Raw genomic sequence first — 19,179 nt, forward strand, 5'->3', positions numbered from 1 at the left:
GACTTGACTATTATCTGTTTCCTTATTTTGTCTTTGTCACATTTAATTTTTTTATTTTTTTAATAATTTTATGATGTTATAATATTATAATTTTTTAATTTAATTATTTTTTTAATGTTGTAATGTTATAATTTAAATTTTATAATTTTATAATTTTATTGTAATGTATCTTAATTAAATTTGATAAAAATGAATTTGTTAGGTTTCTTTTGGGTGAGTATGTCTATTTACCTTAATTAAAAAAAATTGAAAATTTGAATCTAACTTCTTTGTTTATCTATAAATGACATGTAAAACATTTACTCCATTTCTCCTCCTCCCACAATCTTAAAATTGTGATAAAGATGTCATTTAAAAAAAATATGTATAAGGATCCAAATTTGTTCAAAATTATATTTTGACATGATAAAAGTAAGTTCTTTAATTAAAAAACTTAACCTTTTAAAACTACTAAAACTAATATATTTGTGTGTTCGTTTTATTTAAGTTGATTTCATTTATTTTTGATAAATGATAGATAATTTGAAAAAGATTATTTAAACGAGATTTTTTGAAGTTGACCTAATTGAATAGAGAAGAAAAGAAAAAAGAGTTGCATGTCATGGCATGCAATGCAAGACAGCTAATGAATTTGATACAATCTTAGAGAAAAGTTATGCAAAAAGTGTAGTGTCCCACAGACAAGAAATAATGAAGAATATATATGCACACAACAATCAGCCACCATATGAGATGCAAACTCACTCACTCACATGGCCTCCAACACACCATGCCCAACCGCTCATTAAGGAGCACTCAAAGGAAAGAGAGAGAGAGACTCATCTCAATCCATTGCAACAACTTTCAAACTTGTTCAATATTTCACTTCAACTTCCTCATCTTCTTATGTTTATTTTAGTGTGAGTTCTTCGAAATAGGGAATGAAATAGTATTTATGTTGGTTGGGTATCTCAGGAGGATAAAATTTGTTATAATTAGTATCTAGTGATATTTTAAACGGATATTTGTGGATAATGAATAACAAATAATTTAATATTTATTTATAAAAAGGTTCATGTGATATTATATTATTAGTACTCACATATTTTTTATTAATAAAAAATTAAAATTAAAATTTAATTTATATTCTTTTAGATTAAATTTAATTAAATTTATGTTATTTTTTGTAATATTTTATAATTTTACTTATATTTCATTTTAAAAATCTATAACTTTTTTTAAAGGGTATTCATGAATAATTGTAAATTTTAAAAAAATCTGTAGAAATTTTTTAAATGAATATTTGATAAGTAACGAGTCAAATATTTTTTTACACATCAAATAACAGATAAGTAATATTTGTGCCTGATCGATCCATGTTCATCAATAATTTTACCATTATCTTCTTCTCAAATTTATTAGACTTCCATTTTTATTTCTCTTTTTTCTCTTTACGTAATGTATCTATTTGTTGATCATGTAAAAACAGCAAACAAAAGTCTTGTCTCTTATAAGGGAAGACTTTTTATGTTGGAAATCAATTTTTTTGGCATGTTCAAAACTTTGAATCCAGTAATTGTGTTAGTCCCTTTCAATCATTTTTTTTTTTCAAGAATGAAAATGTCTTGTCCTTACTTCTTGTTCCTTAAAACATCGAAGGATTATATATTTTTATCATATACAATAAAATGTCTGATTAACGATCAATTTTAGTAATCAAGAGTTGTTAATCATTATAGTCACTAATTTACAATTTAGATACCATTTTACAAAATAAAAAATTATTGGTTACTAACATAGTCATTATTATGAGTAAAAAATTATAATTGATCACTACTAATTTAGAAATCAATTTCTTTGGTAGCAAAAACTTTGATAGTTAATGTTTAGTAACCAATTTTCTTTAAAAGCTAAATCCTTTGTAGCTAAATTTTAGAAACCAATTATAATTTTTTTATTCACTATTTTAGTAATTATTAATTTTTTATTTTATAAATTGGTATCTAAAATTGGTCTCTATGACTAATAATTTTAATTATTAAAATTGATTGTTAATGAAATATTTTTTTTAGTGATTACTTTTATCATAAAAGTAAAAAAGAAACTAAATAATAATTAAGATTTATCATTATTTTTAATTTTTTATGTGTTTTGATATAAATTTGTTCAATTTTATTTTTTGGGTGCATAATCAAGATTATTTTATAACTCTCTTAACTATTATATTATATTTTTTGTTTTTTACATGGGGACAACATTGCAGGAACTAATCAAAGAACATAAGAAACACCCAACAATATAATTAATGTAATATGATAAACATTCTCTCCCAAGTAGATATTTGTAAATAATTAGACTTTCATCTACAATTTAAGTTGTGAAATTTTAATTGTCTTTTTTTTTTACATATTTAATATAATTAAGATTAATTGTTTTTTTCTAGTTTTTTTCTCTGTATTGGTAGTAAATCTAAATATTGCCTTCTGGTAATAGAACTGGCGTATTATTAAAACAATTAAAAAAGTTTGCTCTAATTTAAATAAAAATAAATGAAATCATTTCTATCAAGTCTAAAAGAAAATAAAAAAAAAAACTTTTACCTACGTACATTTCTAACTTTTACTAATGTATTCCATGTTTAGACATAATCATTCTCGCTCTTCTAATAAAAGTAAGTCATGTTCATCGGTCTTCTAATAAAAGTAAGTCATGTTCATGCATATTTGTAAGTTACATGGTTTATTACTCATGTGATGTATTTGAACAAGACAATTTAAGAGAATAATTCATTTATATTAAAAATTTAAATTTTTTTAAAAAGAATAACATATTTAGATGAAAAAATTATAAGAAAATTGAAATTACAAAATTTAAAAAGGTAATTCAAGTGACTAAAATAATATAATTTAAAATTTTCTACAAAAGGAGGAAATTCCTCATGAAATTACTATTTGCTCAGGACAAAAAAGTCCAGAGGACCAAAAAGTCGAGTCTTGATGAACAGACGAACGAGATGACTTGGTTTAGATCAAAGGTCGAGCTGATTTAGACCTTGGTCGAAGGTCGAGCCAAGTCGGGTACAAGTCGAAGGTTGAGCCGAGTCGAACTCAGACCAAAGGTCGAGTCGAGTCGTCCTGGGACCGAAGATCGAGTCGAGCTGGCCCAATCAGAAGATTGGGTTATGTTCGTCGTAAGATGAAAATTAAATTGTTTTATTCAAACAAGAAAATTAAAATATAAAATATTTTATTCAATTACTATATATTTCAATTTATTAAAATTGTTGAAATCTTTAGTCAAAAACATTTTTATATTTACTTGATACATTAAGTCTTGAATTAGATTATGGAAAATGATCTTTTGACAAAAATATTTTGACAAAGTTGACAAACTTTCCTTAAATAGAATTAAAATATATTATTTTTTTATTTTTTAACTAAAATAAAGTAATAAAATAATATTTTTTTACCCAAATTAGTAGTTTGTCAAAAAGTTTGTAAGAAAAACTTTGTTAACATATCATTTTCCTTAGATTATATATTAGTTTGTGATGGAATATAATTAATACGAGTATTTTTAAGTTATTATTTCGATCGTTGAATATCCTCGTAATAATAAATTCATATGTGGCTCGTTTTTGTATGTTTGTGTTTTATGGAATTAAATTGATTTTGGATTTCTAATAAAAATGTTTTATTTTATATATATTTTTCTTCTGTTAAAATTTTATTTCAATATCTTACTCTTGTTTGCATTGTTTGTTTGGTGATTTACTATTAGTTCATTATGTACACAAATACACATGTACAAATATAGAAGTAACATATAAGAGATTAAATTTTATTTTTAGACTCTCCTTTTCTAAAAAATTGAATATATATATATATATATATATATATATATATATATATATATATATATATATATATATATATATATTTATTTATTTATTTATATTGTTACGTTTACATTTATTTTGAAATGCTAAATTTGTTGTAAAGGTTTGTTTGTAGTAAAGTAAACGGTTTTGTGAGGATTTACACTAATCTTCTGTGAGTAGTATCATAAATTTTTAGAAGCCGGTAACCTTTTCATGTTGACACCTTTAATTTTGTCTTCACATTATTGTTCTTGGATTATGATAATTTCTTGTACATACATTACCAAATTTAGTTCCCACATGTAAGAATGGAGTAATCTTTGTTAAGATTGAATGTAATGAAAATGTGTAGAACTTGATTTTAAGCTTATCAAAAGATTTATTTTAGTTATATTATGCTTATCTATGTTTAATGTTTATATTAGTTTCATCATATTTTAGTTATATAATTGCATTCCTACAATAACCCAAACCCAATTAGTCATAAACACCAACCCAAACCTAACCAATAAGAGATTAAAACATAATTTACCAAAAAAAAATATATATATTACATGTAACTATTTTGTTAAACTATTTGATAAAATAACAATGCATTGGGCTGCAATATAATCAATGTGTCATTAGTTACTATTGCTACTTCATGACAAAGACCAACAAAGAAAAAATATATAGACACCAAAAATACTAAAGATTTGTTTAGGACCTAAAATCAAAATCCCAAAAATATTTAGAAATAAAAAAACATAAACTTGAATATACAAATCAACAAAACAAACAAACTTGAATACCTCTATATACTTATACAAATGAAAGAAGTACCTCTCTCAACATGAAATTAAACTAAAAAGTTAAATGTTTTACTTTGTTATTTATTTTTATAATATTTTTTCAATTATTGTGTTTTAAAAATCCATTTTGAGAAGTCAAAACTAAACAAAAGAAAAAGAGAAGTCTTCTCCCGCGTATTTCACCATGGATTGATCCAAAAAAAATCTTCTAAATCCTGTAAAGTAACCTTTTTAGTTTTTTAAAACAAAAAAATAAAATATGATATTCTTTTATAATTCTCCAATTCTTTTCCTTTTAATTTGAGTGTGAGAGATGCAAACTAAAGCATCAAATGTTACATCAAGTAGAGGCTAGCAAACCCTATGTGGTCACCAAAAGTTTATGATAGAGAAACTTGGTTGAGTAGCTTTATGTCACACCTCAAAGATTCACTCACATGAACATCAAAACCACTTGCATCAACATTTTCTCTCTAATGGCCCTCTTCAAAAGCTATTTATATCCAATTAGGGTTTGGAGTTTGTTTCAACAAATAATAATAACCTATGGATAATGATATGAATTCTAGGATCATTCAAGTCCTTTTAGAGAGATTCATGTTGTCCAAATTATTGGGAATTTTTATTCATCTCTTTGTTTTATTCAAGCTTTATCTTTTATTTAGAGATCTTTTAGTTATTATAAATAGAATTAATTATGATTTTAGATTTTGAACTTTAATATAAAATTTGAATTTGTTTATGTCTAAAAATTTAATATATTTTGGTTATTAAATTTTGAAAATGAATGAATACAATTCTTTTAATTTAATTACATTACATTTTTTTGACATGTAAAACACGTTTTTTGTTAGTATTTAAGTTGTTTACATTATTTGACATGTCCTGCTTCAATGTTTGTTAAGAAACAATTTTGACATGCAAAAAACTTTAACATAATTAGATTAAAATGACTAATTTTTATAGATAACATAAAATATATTTGACAAGTCAAAAAATTATCGATGAACTAAAAATTTATATTTTGATTTTTTTATATTTAAAATTTATTTACATGACATTGACTAATATTAATTTAAAAAGTCATAATTATTCAATTACAATGTGTGAGATCCAATCATTCGGATCTGTATTATAGCTTTTCAGATAATAATGAAAATATACTCATTTCTTAAATAAAATTTCGAATGAAAACTAAAGTGTAACTGCACTTCGTAGTTTTTTTTAAGGAATACAAAGGACATAAAAAATAATTTATTTAACTGACAAAGTGATTTATTGAAGTCATGTTAACTTATAAAGATTTTTCTTTCGAAGTGCTTAGGTTGTTCTCACGAGCTATAGATGCAAACAAAAAATCATTTTTATTTTGTATTTATAGGGAAATATTCATTTTTTGTTGTCTATTTATGTAACAAACTAATTTCCGTTGTAATTTTTCTTGAATACACAATGAAGACTAATTTCCTCTGTAATTAATGTTAAAAAGGTAATATCGTGCAGGACATTTTCATAAAAAAAAAAGTTAGATCAATACTCTTATAATTAAAAAAAAAATAGAGATTGAAATTGAGCAAAATTATATATCCTCTTAAAAGACTCCATAAAATTCTATAATAGTGTAGACTCAAGAAAAAAAGAAAAAAAAAAGAAAGAAAAAATAGAACTTACTTTAACACCAAGGTGATCATATATATGTATTCCTCTTAACAGCAGAAGTTATAATCTTTAAAAAGATGAAATATTGGATCAGAAACGTACAAGGACGACAAAGAAATATTTAAAAAAAAAATGTTCAAATGATTTTTATAAAATGAACTTGTTAAATAGAAATTATATTTACTGTTTTTTAATAATAAAATATTGAAATATGTTTTATAAAACCATTTCTACTGTTAAATGATTTTGCAGATCCTTGTATCAGCACTATAGTTTCTTAGTATACCCTATAATTCAAATTTTCATGTTAAAACATATTTTAAATTATATAATTTAAAATATATTTATAGTGAAAATGTATTTTAAATTGTGTAATTTAAAAGTATATTCTACATTTTAGATTATATAATTACAGATCTAAAAATATAATAATTAAAATTATAAAAATTTAATAATCAAAATATTATTGTCAGAAAAAAAAAAAGAATGGAGCTGCCAAAACAATTTACAAGTTCATATTACCACCTTCGGTTTTAATAATGAAGTATTTGCTTCCTGCACCTCACAAAACTCTACCTATTGGCCCAAAATTAAATTAATGAGCGAAGAAAGTAGTAGTTTCAGAATACAATTCCAAAATAGAATACACGTAGAATCATAAGTAATAAAATAAATTTTAAATTTACCTTTCAATTTTTTTTTTTGTTGAATAGATAAAACGTGATTTTTACTACAGACACTTACTATCAAATAACCAAGGTCTAAATTTTAGATAATTATAATTTCAAATTTGTAATTACATGAAAAATTATTTTTTTAGTAGTGGGATTAAAATTAGAGGAATTAAACATAGGAACTATGTGACCAAGATATTTTAAAAATGTGTAGGAAGTGAAGATGGTTCCAAAGAATTCAAAATAAAGATAGTTGAAATGAAATGAGTGAATCTCATCATAATAGAAGTCACTTTTTCTTTACCTTTCAAAGTAACACATAAACTTTACTACTTCTAATGCATATTTTTGTTCCCTCCTTCGACCTTTTAACTTAAACAACCTTATTCTATGTCTATCTTTATAACAAAACCTTTAGGATATATTCTTTTAAAAACGAGTTAATGTAATATTTTTAGTACAATTCATGATGATAAAAATTATTTTAATAACATCTATTTTTCATTTTTCGTGTGCCTAGTGTCTTTTTTTTTTACCAAGTCAAATTTCATCAATAATATCTTATTCATTATTTATTTTATATGTCATTTTTGTCTAAACATTATTACCATTAATATATATATATATATATATATATATATATATATATATATATATATATATATATATATATATATATATATATTGGCTTGTTTATAACATTAAATTGAGAAAGTTAAAAAACAAATATGATAAAAGTAAAAAAAAGGCCTAAAAATAATACAATAACATTAAAAAATATATTTAAAAGGCTTAGAATGGTATTGTATGAATATTTCATCTACTGAAATTGATATCATTAATTTCATAAGTCATTATTATTTTTTTATTTAATTTCATAAATCATTATTTATTTTATAAATTGTGTGTATGTGTAAATTAAAATTAATATTTAATGATTAATACTTTTATCATTGATAAAAAAATAAAATGTATAATAATACTTAACATAACCTTGTTTCAAAAAAAAAATCGTTAACTTGTACTTTTAAAATTTAAGAAATTTGATTGAATTTTTTGTTAACGGATAAATCAAACTGAAATAAAATATATAAATATGTAACAAGTAATTAAATCCGTAAAAAATATATAATTCATGAATCTTGTAGTTTTTTTTTTTCAAGAAACAAAAATGCAAAAGAATATAAAATGTGCAAATTGGTTACTTTGCTTTAACAGAGAATAAAGCAAAAGGGTAATAAAGGTAGTTAGTTAGTTGTAACTAACAACTGAAAAAAGTCTTTTTTGACTCAAGAATGAGAATTGTAGTTGATTCTTTCACAAAGTGTTATTCAGTGGAAAACTCAAAGTTTTGAATGGTAATGGATCATCATAAAAGGGCTCCTATTGTTAATGGCACTCCCTTCATTGTTTAATACACCTCTACTTTTTTGTTTTTTCTTACCAAAAATAAGCGTGTGTTGACAAACAATAAAAATATTTCACTAAAATATGTTTTCTGTTAATATGAAATAAGTAAAAATATGTTTAAAATATTTGTAATCAAGTTTAAAATGAAATAGATTATGTTACATTATTTTATGGTGATTAACGTAACAGTTAAAATATATTTAGGTATAGTGCTAAAATAATTTAATAAATAATGTAAATTGTGTAACGTAATTATGAATTTGAATTCTCTGCTAGATTTTTTGTTGTATTGTTGATCTAATGTGTCTTCATAGTACAATGATTATCATTAATTTTAACATTTTAAAATATATTAAAAAATATTTAAAATACTAATATAGTGTATTTTTAGTGTTCAACCAAAGACACAGCACAAAAAAACCAATAAAGAAAATCTAATTATCCCTATCAATGTAAAATTTGCTCACCAAGTTCATAACGGGGAACGATATTGGGCTTTTCCTTCCTACACTACACCTCACAATATTTTTTCACCATCAAATTTTCAAAATGACAATATTATGCTCTATAAGAGTGAGTTCTGAATTACATGTTCCAAAAAAATTTCAAAACAAATTTTTTAAAATTTCTGAATAAAATTTCAAAAACAAGATTTTAGCAATAGAATTTTTGGAATCCATGAAAAACAAGCTTTCAAAAATAAGATTTTCGGATAAACTTTCTGAAATACATATAATACTTTCCGAAATTTTCTAAAACATTCCACTCAGAATGAAATGCATTTCAAACAAAATTCTTAAACACATAAAATAAGTTTTAGAAAGAACTTTCCAAATCAAAATTTTTGTGCTTTCTCTCTTCTTCCTCCTCTTCTATATCAGTCACAATAGTGATAACATTGGTACAGTGCATGAAAAGTAGTCTTTTTCTACTAATGTTTGAGGGGAGTGCAATTAGTAATTTTGGAAGTGCAGTAAGCAGTAGCCCAATATTGTCGGCAAGAATCGTTATGTAATAGTCTCTGTCCAAAATAATAGGACTTTCATTCAATATTAGAAGGTGTTTTTTTCTTTGGATTGCTAGTACTCTCATACAGTGTCTGTGTTTTTTTTTTTTTTTTTTACTTATATTTAAATGCTGTGTTTGATTTATTTTGTGGCTATATATAACGTTAATATAAATTTAGTGAATTCTGATTTTAGTCTTTATATTTTTTTGTCTTTTTAAAATTATAAAATTACAAAATTTAATTCCTTGTATTATATGATACTGTTTAGATATTTGTTATAGCATAACTGCAACATGTGATATTAAAAAAGCTTAAAATTGGTAAAACAAAATTTTATTTATTTGTTTCAACATGAATCATAGAAACTAAATATAATGTTTTGAAATTTTTGAAAATTAAAACCAAAAAGAAAATATTATAAGGAATAAAATAAAAATTTACGCATTTTACTATGGCTAAATTCAAACATTTCAACTTTTATAGAAATGAAAAAAAAAATTATAAGAACTAAAATTTTATCGGATAAAACATTTTTAACCTTGGATTTGTAGTCATTTATAAAATTAAATACTAATATAAAATTACATACTAAATTTCAAAATTAATGTGTTACAAAAACTGGTTTTTGCTTTCTTTCGAGAACACGTACCTCAAATATTTTTTATTCTTATTAATTGTTCTTTATTATTTTATTGTTATATTTAAAATATTTTCTTTTTAATTTCATAATAATACGTGAATTTTAATATATTAAACATTTTATAGTCTTATAAGATAAATAAATAAGAGTTTATTTGATGAACTATAAGATTTTTATTTATGTTTCATATATTGATATTATATTTGTACTGTATGTTTTGGTCGATCATATAGAGTTAGCCAATCAAGTTAATCAGAGTTGTGCGATAATACTTTTTGTAAATGTTAATCTTTGTTATATTGTTCCTTCAAATAAGTATGTCCACTCGCACGTCACGTAAATCCACCATAGTTCCCGTCCATTAGATTGTCCACATGATTCCTTCCCAGTCCTTTATACAATCATGCATCACTAGGGATGGCAACGGGGCGGGGCGGGTACGGGTATCATGATCCCATCCCCATCTCCATAATAAAAATTCATCCCTATCTCCATCCCCAAACCCAACGGGTATACAACTTTTGACCCATCCCCATCCCCACCGGGTAACGGGTATTTTCTTATACCCATACCCATATCCATTTTTTTATTGTTCCATATATCAATTAAATATTTTTTATAAAAAAAATTTAAAAATCACACCAACGGAATCATGATACTATCAAAATATTCAATATTAAAATAACATACTCTTTTTGATTTTCATGATGTCAAATATTAAGAAAAATATTATAATAGTATAAATCTCAAATTAAAGTATCAAATAACAACTAAATAAAATTCAAATAATTATATAAAAGCTAAAAAATTACACATTACTAAAATTTTATAATAACCAAAATATTTATTAATTTTACAAATGATCAGTGGTTTCATTTGCATTCGATCCACCTACACATAGAAAAAAATGAAAAATTAGATATGATATAATAATTGAAATTGAAAATTTTAATTACTAGAATATAATGTACCTTCTTCATCAGATTCATTTTCACTCATGAGAACATCTTTTCCTTTTAATTTTTTAACACCTACAAACACCAAATGTAGAATATTAGATGAGAATTCACAAAAAATACTAACAAAAATATTAATAAATTTGAGTAACTTACTTAGATGGTTTGAGTTCCATATCCAACTTCTTGTACACATCAAAGCCTCTATAATAATATGATGAAGTCGACTACGGTGAGAAGTTAATATCTGACCACCAGTACTAAAAGCAGATTCAGAAGCTACAATTGTTATTGGAATAGCTAAAACATCCCTTGTAATTGCTTGAAGGGTTGGAAACTTTAACCCATTTGTTTTCCACCATGATAGGATATCAAATTCTTGTGTAACCGGCAAATTATCTTCTTCCAAGTAATAATCCAACTCTGTTTTCATAACTGTAGTTCTAGATTTTTTCTTTTTTGCCATAAACTCTAAAAATTCATTCGCATCATTATCAACATCCTTTCCCAACTCCAATTATGTAGCTCTATAAGAAGAAGTTTCATTCTTTTTTGATTGATATTCCAAAACCAAATCATAACACATTTGACGAATCCTACTAAGTTTCAGATCAAAATCATTACCATACAATTTATAAAAATAATATTCTAACATGTCCATCTTGTACCTTGGATCTAAAACTGAAGCAATTGCCAATATGTTATATAACAAAAAACAAAGAGAATGAGAAATATGTTATATATATATATATATATATATATATATATATATATATATATATATATATATATATTATATTATATATTATATTACTATGTATATATATATTATATGTGTGGATATCTTATGTTTATATATATATATATATATATATATATATATATAATTATTTTTATATATTATATTATATTATATATTATATTATTATTACTATGTATATATATTATATGTGTGGATATCTTTTATATATATATATATATATATTTATAGATATATATTTATTTTAAGTATATATTATATTATATTATATAATAATATAAATATAATAATATATATTATATTATTATGTATATATATTATATGTATATGCGTAGATATTTTATGCTTTTATATATATATATATATATATATATATATATATATATATATATATATATATATATATATATATTTCTTTTAAATTTTTATAAATTTGTAATGTTATAAATTTGTTTATAAAAGATCTCACTAGTTAAATGATTAATTTGTTTTATACGTATATATTATATATATTATATTATATTATTATGTATATATATTATATCTATATTATATTATATTATATTATATTATATTATATTACATGTATATGTGTAAATATATATATATATATATATATATATATATATAAAAGTATATTTTATTTATATGTATATATACTATATTATATTATATTATATTATATTATATTATATTATATTATATTTTATGTGTAAATATATTATTTATTTATATATATTTTTTAGATTATTTAATAAATTATAAATAGTTTAGTAATTTAAGCGGGGACGGGTATTTGGGCGGGTATATATATATCCCCATCCCCATCCCCATCCCCAGTTGAAAATTTCGGGTATTACCCATACCTATACCCATACCCAATCAAAGCGGGGATTCCCCGTCAAAACGGGGACGGGTTCGGGTGATACCCACGGGCACGAGTTTATTTGCCATCTCTATGCATCACGTTTGGGTGGCCAGCCGAGCGGCACAATCGAGAGTCAATAAGTGATTTAGTTAACATAAATAGGTCAGTAATCAAGTTTACAGGGTGATTGGACTCTGTGATTAGGATCGTGGGTCCATGAAGAAAACTATAAATACAAGTCAAAAGTGTGGTTGTTGGAACTTTTGTCTCACATTAATTGTAACATTTATTGCTATAAATGGTCAATCACGCTCTAACTTTAGCATTGAAGCACCTTTAACCAGTACACTCTGATTGGTTGACGAACAACCACACCAAATGGATAGCAAGATAGAGACTTGAAGGATTTGAAAATTGTTTGAGTAGACATTCGAACCCTACACCCAAAATAATACTAATATGCGTAATTTGGAATATCATTTGACTTAAAAAAGTGATTAATTAATATCATATAATATTAGAATCAAAAGCAAAAATAGTTCAAAACCAAACAAAACTTTTACAAACCAAAATCAAAACTTACCCTCTTTTAAGAGATTCAAAATATATTTATGGTGTGTTTGGATGAGGCAATTTAGGAGAATAATTCACTTATTTGCAAAATTTGAAATTCTCTCAAGGAAAGTGATATCTTTGGATTAGGAGATTAAAATGAAATTGAAACCGAGGAATTTTAATAAAGTATTTCAAATAACTAAAATAGTAAAACTTGAAATTCACTAAAAAAATAAGGAAATTGAAATTGTCTAAGTTGTGAAATTGTTCATTGGTTAGGACATAAAAAATCCACAAGTAAGTCAATACGGGCTGGAAAAAAGATTGAGACGAGTCGGTTTGGGTCGAAGGTCGAGTTGAGCCGGGTCGGGCAAAGCCAGGCCCAAGGAAAACTCGAGTTGCAAGTCGAGATGGCATGGGTTGAGCCAAAGGTCAAAATTGGTAGGTTGATCAAAGGTCAAGTCGGGCCACCCCATGCCAAAGGTCGAGACTAATCACTTGTGTCGAAGGTCGAGTTAGGTAGAGACGGGCCGAAGGTCCATACGACCCAGTTGGGGTCGTAGGTCGAGCCGGGTTAGATCGGGCCGAAGATTGAATCGTGCTACCTTGAGTCAAAGGTTAAGCCAGGTCGGCTCAAGCCGAAGGTTTACCCAGTTTGCCTCGGGCCGAAGGCTGATTGGCTACCCTAGGTTGAAAGTCCACTTGGGCAGGCCCGGGTTGAAGGTCGATCTAGGCCGACTAACATCAAAGGTAAAGTTGGGTCGGGCTTGACTGAAGGCCAAGATGGTCCGGTCCTAGCCGCAAGTTGAGTTAGGCAGGACTAGAACGATGGTTAAGTCGGTTGTCCCGGGCCAAAGGTCAAGTCGGGTCAGGTCAGGCCAAAGGTCTAGTCGGGTCGTCCCGGGTCGAATGTCAAGGCAGCACGGGTTAAGACTGATTGAAGGTTGAGACAGGCCGAACCAAATAGAAGGTTAAGCCAAGCAGTCCTAGGTTGAGGATCAAGTCAGGCTGGGATGCGCCTAAGGTCGAACTTGGTCGGCTCAGGATGATGTGTGGGTTGGGCTTCCTAGGCCGAAGGTCGTGTCTAGTTTGTCTAGACTGAAGGTCGAGCCGACCAGGGTAGAAGGTTAAGTCAAGCTAAAGGTCGAGTCAGGTCGACCCAAGCTGAAGGCCGAGCTAGGCCACCATAATCGAAGGTCGACCCAACCCGGATTGATCCGAAGGTTGAGCTGAGCCAGCCTGTGAAAAAGGTCGAGACGAGTCGGTCGAGAGCGAAGGTCAAGCCTATTCGGTCTAGACTAAAAGTCGAGGTGAATCGACCCATGCCCTAAGTTGAGCCGAGTAGGCCTTAACGAAGATCGAGACAAGATGACTCTATGCCAAGTCAAACCTGACCAAAGTTTGGCCGAAGGTCGAGTTTTGTTTGCCTAGCCGAAGGTCAAGGCTTGAGCCGAAGTTTGAGTCAAGTTGGCTTCGAAGGTCCAGTTAGGCTGACTCGGGACAAAAGGTTGACCTGTGTCGAAGGTCAAGACAATATGGGTCGGGTTGAAGGTTGAGCCGAACCGGCACAGGCCGAAGCTCGAGTCAAGTCGGCACAATCTGAAAGTCGAACTATGTTAAAGATCGAGATAGTCCGAGATAGGCCGAAATTCAAACTATGTTAAATTAGACTTAAAAATAAAAATTGAATTCACTAATAAATAGAAATTAAATTTCTTAATTAAAATAAAAAATCAAATTTAAAACATTTTAATTACTTTATCAAAACTAATTATTTAAAAAATAAAGAGAATTTAATTATAAATAATTTAATTATTAGGTATATTTAATTATTAAGTATTTTAATTTTTTATAATTGCTGCGATTCTCCTCGAGGTTAAGCTAATTATTTATATTAAAATGTCTCTCTTACTATTCTTAACTTAATTATTATGGAAAAAAACAAGAAATATTAAACCCTAGATTTAAGATTTGAGATCTAATGTTCTTTCCCATTTTAGTACAAGTATTATGAGATCCGTGCCTCGTTTTTTTTTTTTTGTTTTTGTTATTTGGATAAAAAAAATTAATATAATAATTGTTCAAACGTAATAACCCACGATGTGAGTTCAGATCAGAACACATTTTTTTATTCTTTCGATGAAAATTGTACATTTATTAAATATTTAAGTTGAGGCCAAACTTTTACAGTTGTTTGAAGCGGTTTACCGTGCATGATGTTGACAATATCTCATATTCATCATCTAGGATGAATATTTGTAGGTTTAAATATGGTTAAATTCTTCAATTAAAGGTTATTGTATTTTCTTTCTCTGAATAAAAAATTTCACATTTTAGTTCTTGAATTTTTTATAAACCTGGCTAATGTGACTCACGATGTTTAAGCCTACACATGGCATGTTATTTAAATTACTGATACATACTAAATACTAAATAGAAACATATCAAAACAACATTCGTAAATTTATATTTACTCAAGTGTATCTTAAAATTTCAAGAAATTTTTTTAAAAGCATTTGGATAATACAATTTTTTAACATTTCCAATAATTAGTCTAAATTATAATTTGCATAAACTAAACATCATTATTGACATATTTTAAAACAATATTTTAATATATTAACTCAAAGTTTGCTAGTTTAGAATTATATAAAATTTATAATTTATCATAAAACATGTTATATAAATTTATTCTTTGTGTTGTAATAATGTTAAATCTTTTTATCATTTGTTCTGATTGATATACAATTATGGAAATGATTAAAGGAAGTTTTTCAGAATTTGCAATTTTTATTTTGGATTTTGTTGTCTAATTTATGAAGTCTCCTTGTAGTCCTTTTGCTTAAAATGATTAAAGTGATTGTTATTGCTATGATTATTTGGATGATTTATAGAATGAGAAATTATATTAGATTTGAGGATCCAATTGAATTTTCTTCTCCTACTTTTCAAATTACGGAGTTAGTACGTATGGTTGTGAATAAATATAAGAAACATATGAGTAATATTGTCTCTGATTTTTTTGTGCTGAAATTTTTCAATATTTAAACTATGGTGGTTTCATTTATGGACGTAATGTAGCAAGTTTGATCTAATAATTGAATTAAGGTGAATATTGATCGTGCAACTATAGGTTGTCTTGGGTATTTTTAGAAATTTTGGTTGGAAAGTGATTATTATTTAGTCTGTCATGGTTTTTAGGATCAACGAGTGGTTTGTTGGAGTTTTAGAGGGAGATGACATTGGTGCTTACATTTCTGTACGCATATGCAGTTCAAAGTTTTCATGGAAGGAAATAATTGTGCTAATAAGTTAGCTAATTTAGCTTTAATTCATAGAGAACAATATAGGTGATTTAATGATTTACCTCGATGTATTTTCTTAGATTTTGTTTTTCATAATAGGTATAGTTTTTCTGCCTCGTGAAATATAAATTTTATCACGAGTTTGACATGATCCCCCATGCTTTAAATTATTTTATTTTAATTTTTAATAAATTTTTCATGTGATAACAAATGATTGATGCGTTTTAGGGTGTCTACATAGTCGAGATGTCAAACTTCATAATGATGGCTAAATGATCTTATTTGAAAATTTATTATATATATATATATATATATATATATATATATATATATATATATATATATATATATATATATATATATATATATATATATATATATAACTCATTAAAGGAAACTCTATAATTAACATGCATAATCTAGTCACCATATCAATATATTCATAAGAGTATCTAATCCAAAAACACATTAAAATATCATTTATCAAATAAAATTCGATAACATTTAAGCTTAAGCATTCAAAGAAATTATCAAACAACTAACTCACGTTGAGAGGATTACTTTTCTTAACTAACCCACCAAGATTGATGAAAAAATCATAAAAATATAAGAGAAGAAATAATATATAAAACAAATGGAAACTTATTCTATTTGAAAATTTGATCATACAAAAATATCCAACTGATGTGAGGTGTAATCAAATTCTAAAAAAGATTGCTATGAAAGAAGAAAATTGGAGAGAAAGGAGAGAAAGTTTGAGAGAGAGAGAGTGAGAGCAAATTTTTTTCATGAAGGAGAATGAATGTGAAAAGTAATGCACGAGTCTTACAAATATCTCTAACAACAAAAAAATTGTCCTCGAAAATTATCTTACTAATAAAAGATTGGGGGTATGATTATCATATCCTTTCCTCTATTTGTCAAATGGAATCACCGAATATGGTATGTCACAACTCTCTCACTAGATTGATATTCTTATTACGTAGTTACTCTAGAATTTAGAACTCTAACTAGTTCCACTTCAAAGGATGTATTTTTATTTAGTAGCATTGAATTAAACTTTAGGACATGATTGAAATAAGATACATATTTTGTTAGTTATGGATGAAAGATGATCTGAATGTTGGTAAATTCTGTAACTATATCTTATGAACTTTGGAATTAGCTATGTTGATTTGATTGCTCTTCTCACCCTTATGAATGATGTAGCTCTTGAAAAACATATTCTTTATAAAAAGGATCCTAAAGACTTTATTCTTTGATTTGTATAATATTTTTGTATACTTATAGATGTTTTCAACCTTTCCTAAATCATTTTAACTTTCTCATTAGTCTGTGGTATTAAGTCTGGTTCAATCAATATACTTTCACTATCCTGAAACTAACACAAATGTGTTATACATTTCCTTCTATATAATGTTTCATTACGGTCCATACATGTACTTTCTTAGTGGTTGTTATTGTAGAAGAATTCTACCAAAGGTAAAATTTCATTCCAACTTCACAAATGATCCAATGCATAAGTTTTAAGCAATTCCTTTAAGATTTGGATAATTCTCTTAGATTGTGCATCAACCAAGGGATGATATGCTGAGATGAGTTGGGGTTTTGGTTTGCAAGGTTTCTTGAAGTATTTGCGAAAAAAAAAGTTAATGGAAATCTCAGTCTAATATTATGTTGGAGGGGTACACCATGATATTTGGTTATCTCATTCATGAGTTTTAACTAACTTATGCCTAGAAATCATTCAATTCTATTGGTAGAGTGTGCACAATCTTTTATACTTTATCCACTGTTACCCAAATCGAGTTATGTTTCTTCATTATACATGACAAGTCAGTAACAAAATCCATAAAAGTATTATTTCACTTTCACACTGGGATATCTAAATGCGTTAACATATCACTATATTGTTGATGTTCAACCTTTTATTTTTTAATAAGTTGAACAAGAAACTACAAACTTTTCTATATCATTCTTGCTTGCTTTTTATTACCTTGAAGTAACATTGTCTACTTTAAATCATCATCTTGTTATACATTTTTGTTTCTAAACTTTAAGACATCATTCATTCTAATAGATAATACTTTAGTTTTATGAATGCATAATAGGCCCGAAACATCCCTCAAATTCAAATCCATAAATGTTTTACTCCCAATTTTTCTAAAAAAAAATTGTCTCTCTAATTTATTGAACATGTATGTTTTATATTTTATTGATGTTTGTTTTTATTTTAATGAGTTATGTTATATAATAATATTTGCTAAATTGATGATAATTATGTGAAATTATATTTACATGTATGGAATGATATGTGAATTTTTGTTTGTGTTGTGTATTGAGTATTGATACCTTTGTGATAGTACAGTCTCTCTACTTCACTAATTATTTAAATCACATAAAATGGTGATGAGAAACAAACAAAAGAGTTTCTAAACATTGTGACACATGTCGATGTGTGACTTATGTTATAATGAACTTATATTGGTCATTTTTCTTATATCATCTTGTAAATATAAGTTTTGGATAACAAATTATATGCTAGATTCTTGTAGAAATATTTGTATTTTTGAAGGTGACAGATATCCTTGATGTATAGATCTATGCAGTGTATGTGTGTGTGCGTTTTTATTTTGGAAAATGATATTTTAACCCACTTTTTTTGACCCACTTTTAACCCATTGCTTTAATTA

The sequence above is a fragment of the Vigna unguiculata genome, chromosome 7 (assembly GCF_004118075.2).
Source record: "Vigna unguiculata cultivar IT97K-499-35 chromosome 7, ASM411807v1, whole genome shotgun sequence".
NCBI classification, from domain to species: Eukaryota; Viridiplantae; Streptophyta; class Magnoliopsida; order Fabales; family Fabaceae; genus Vigna; species Vigna unguiculata.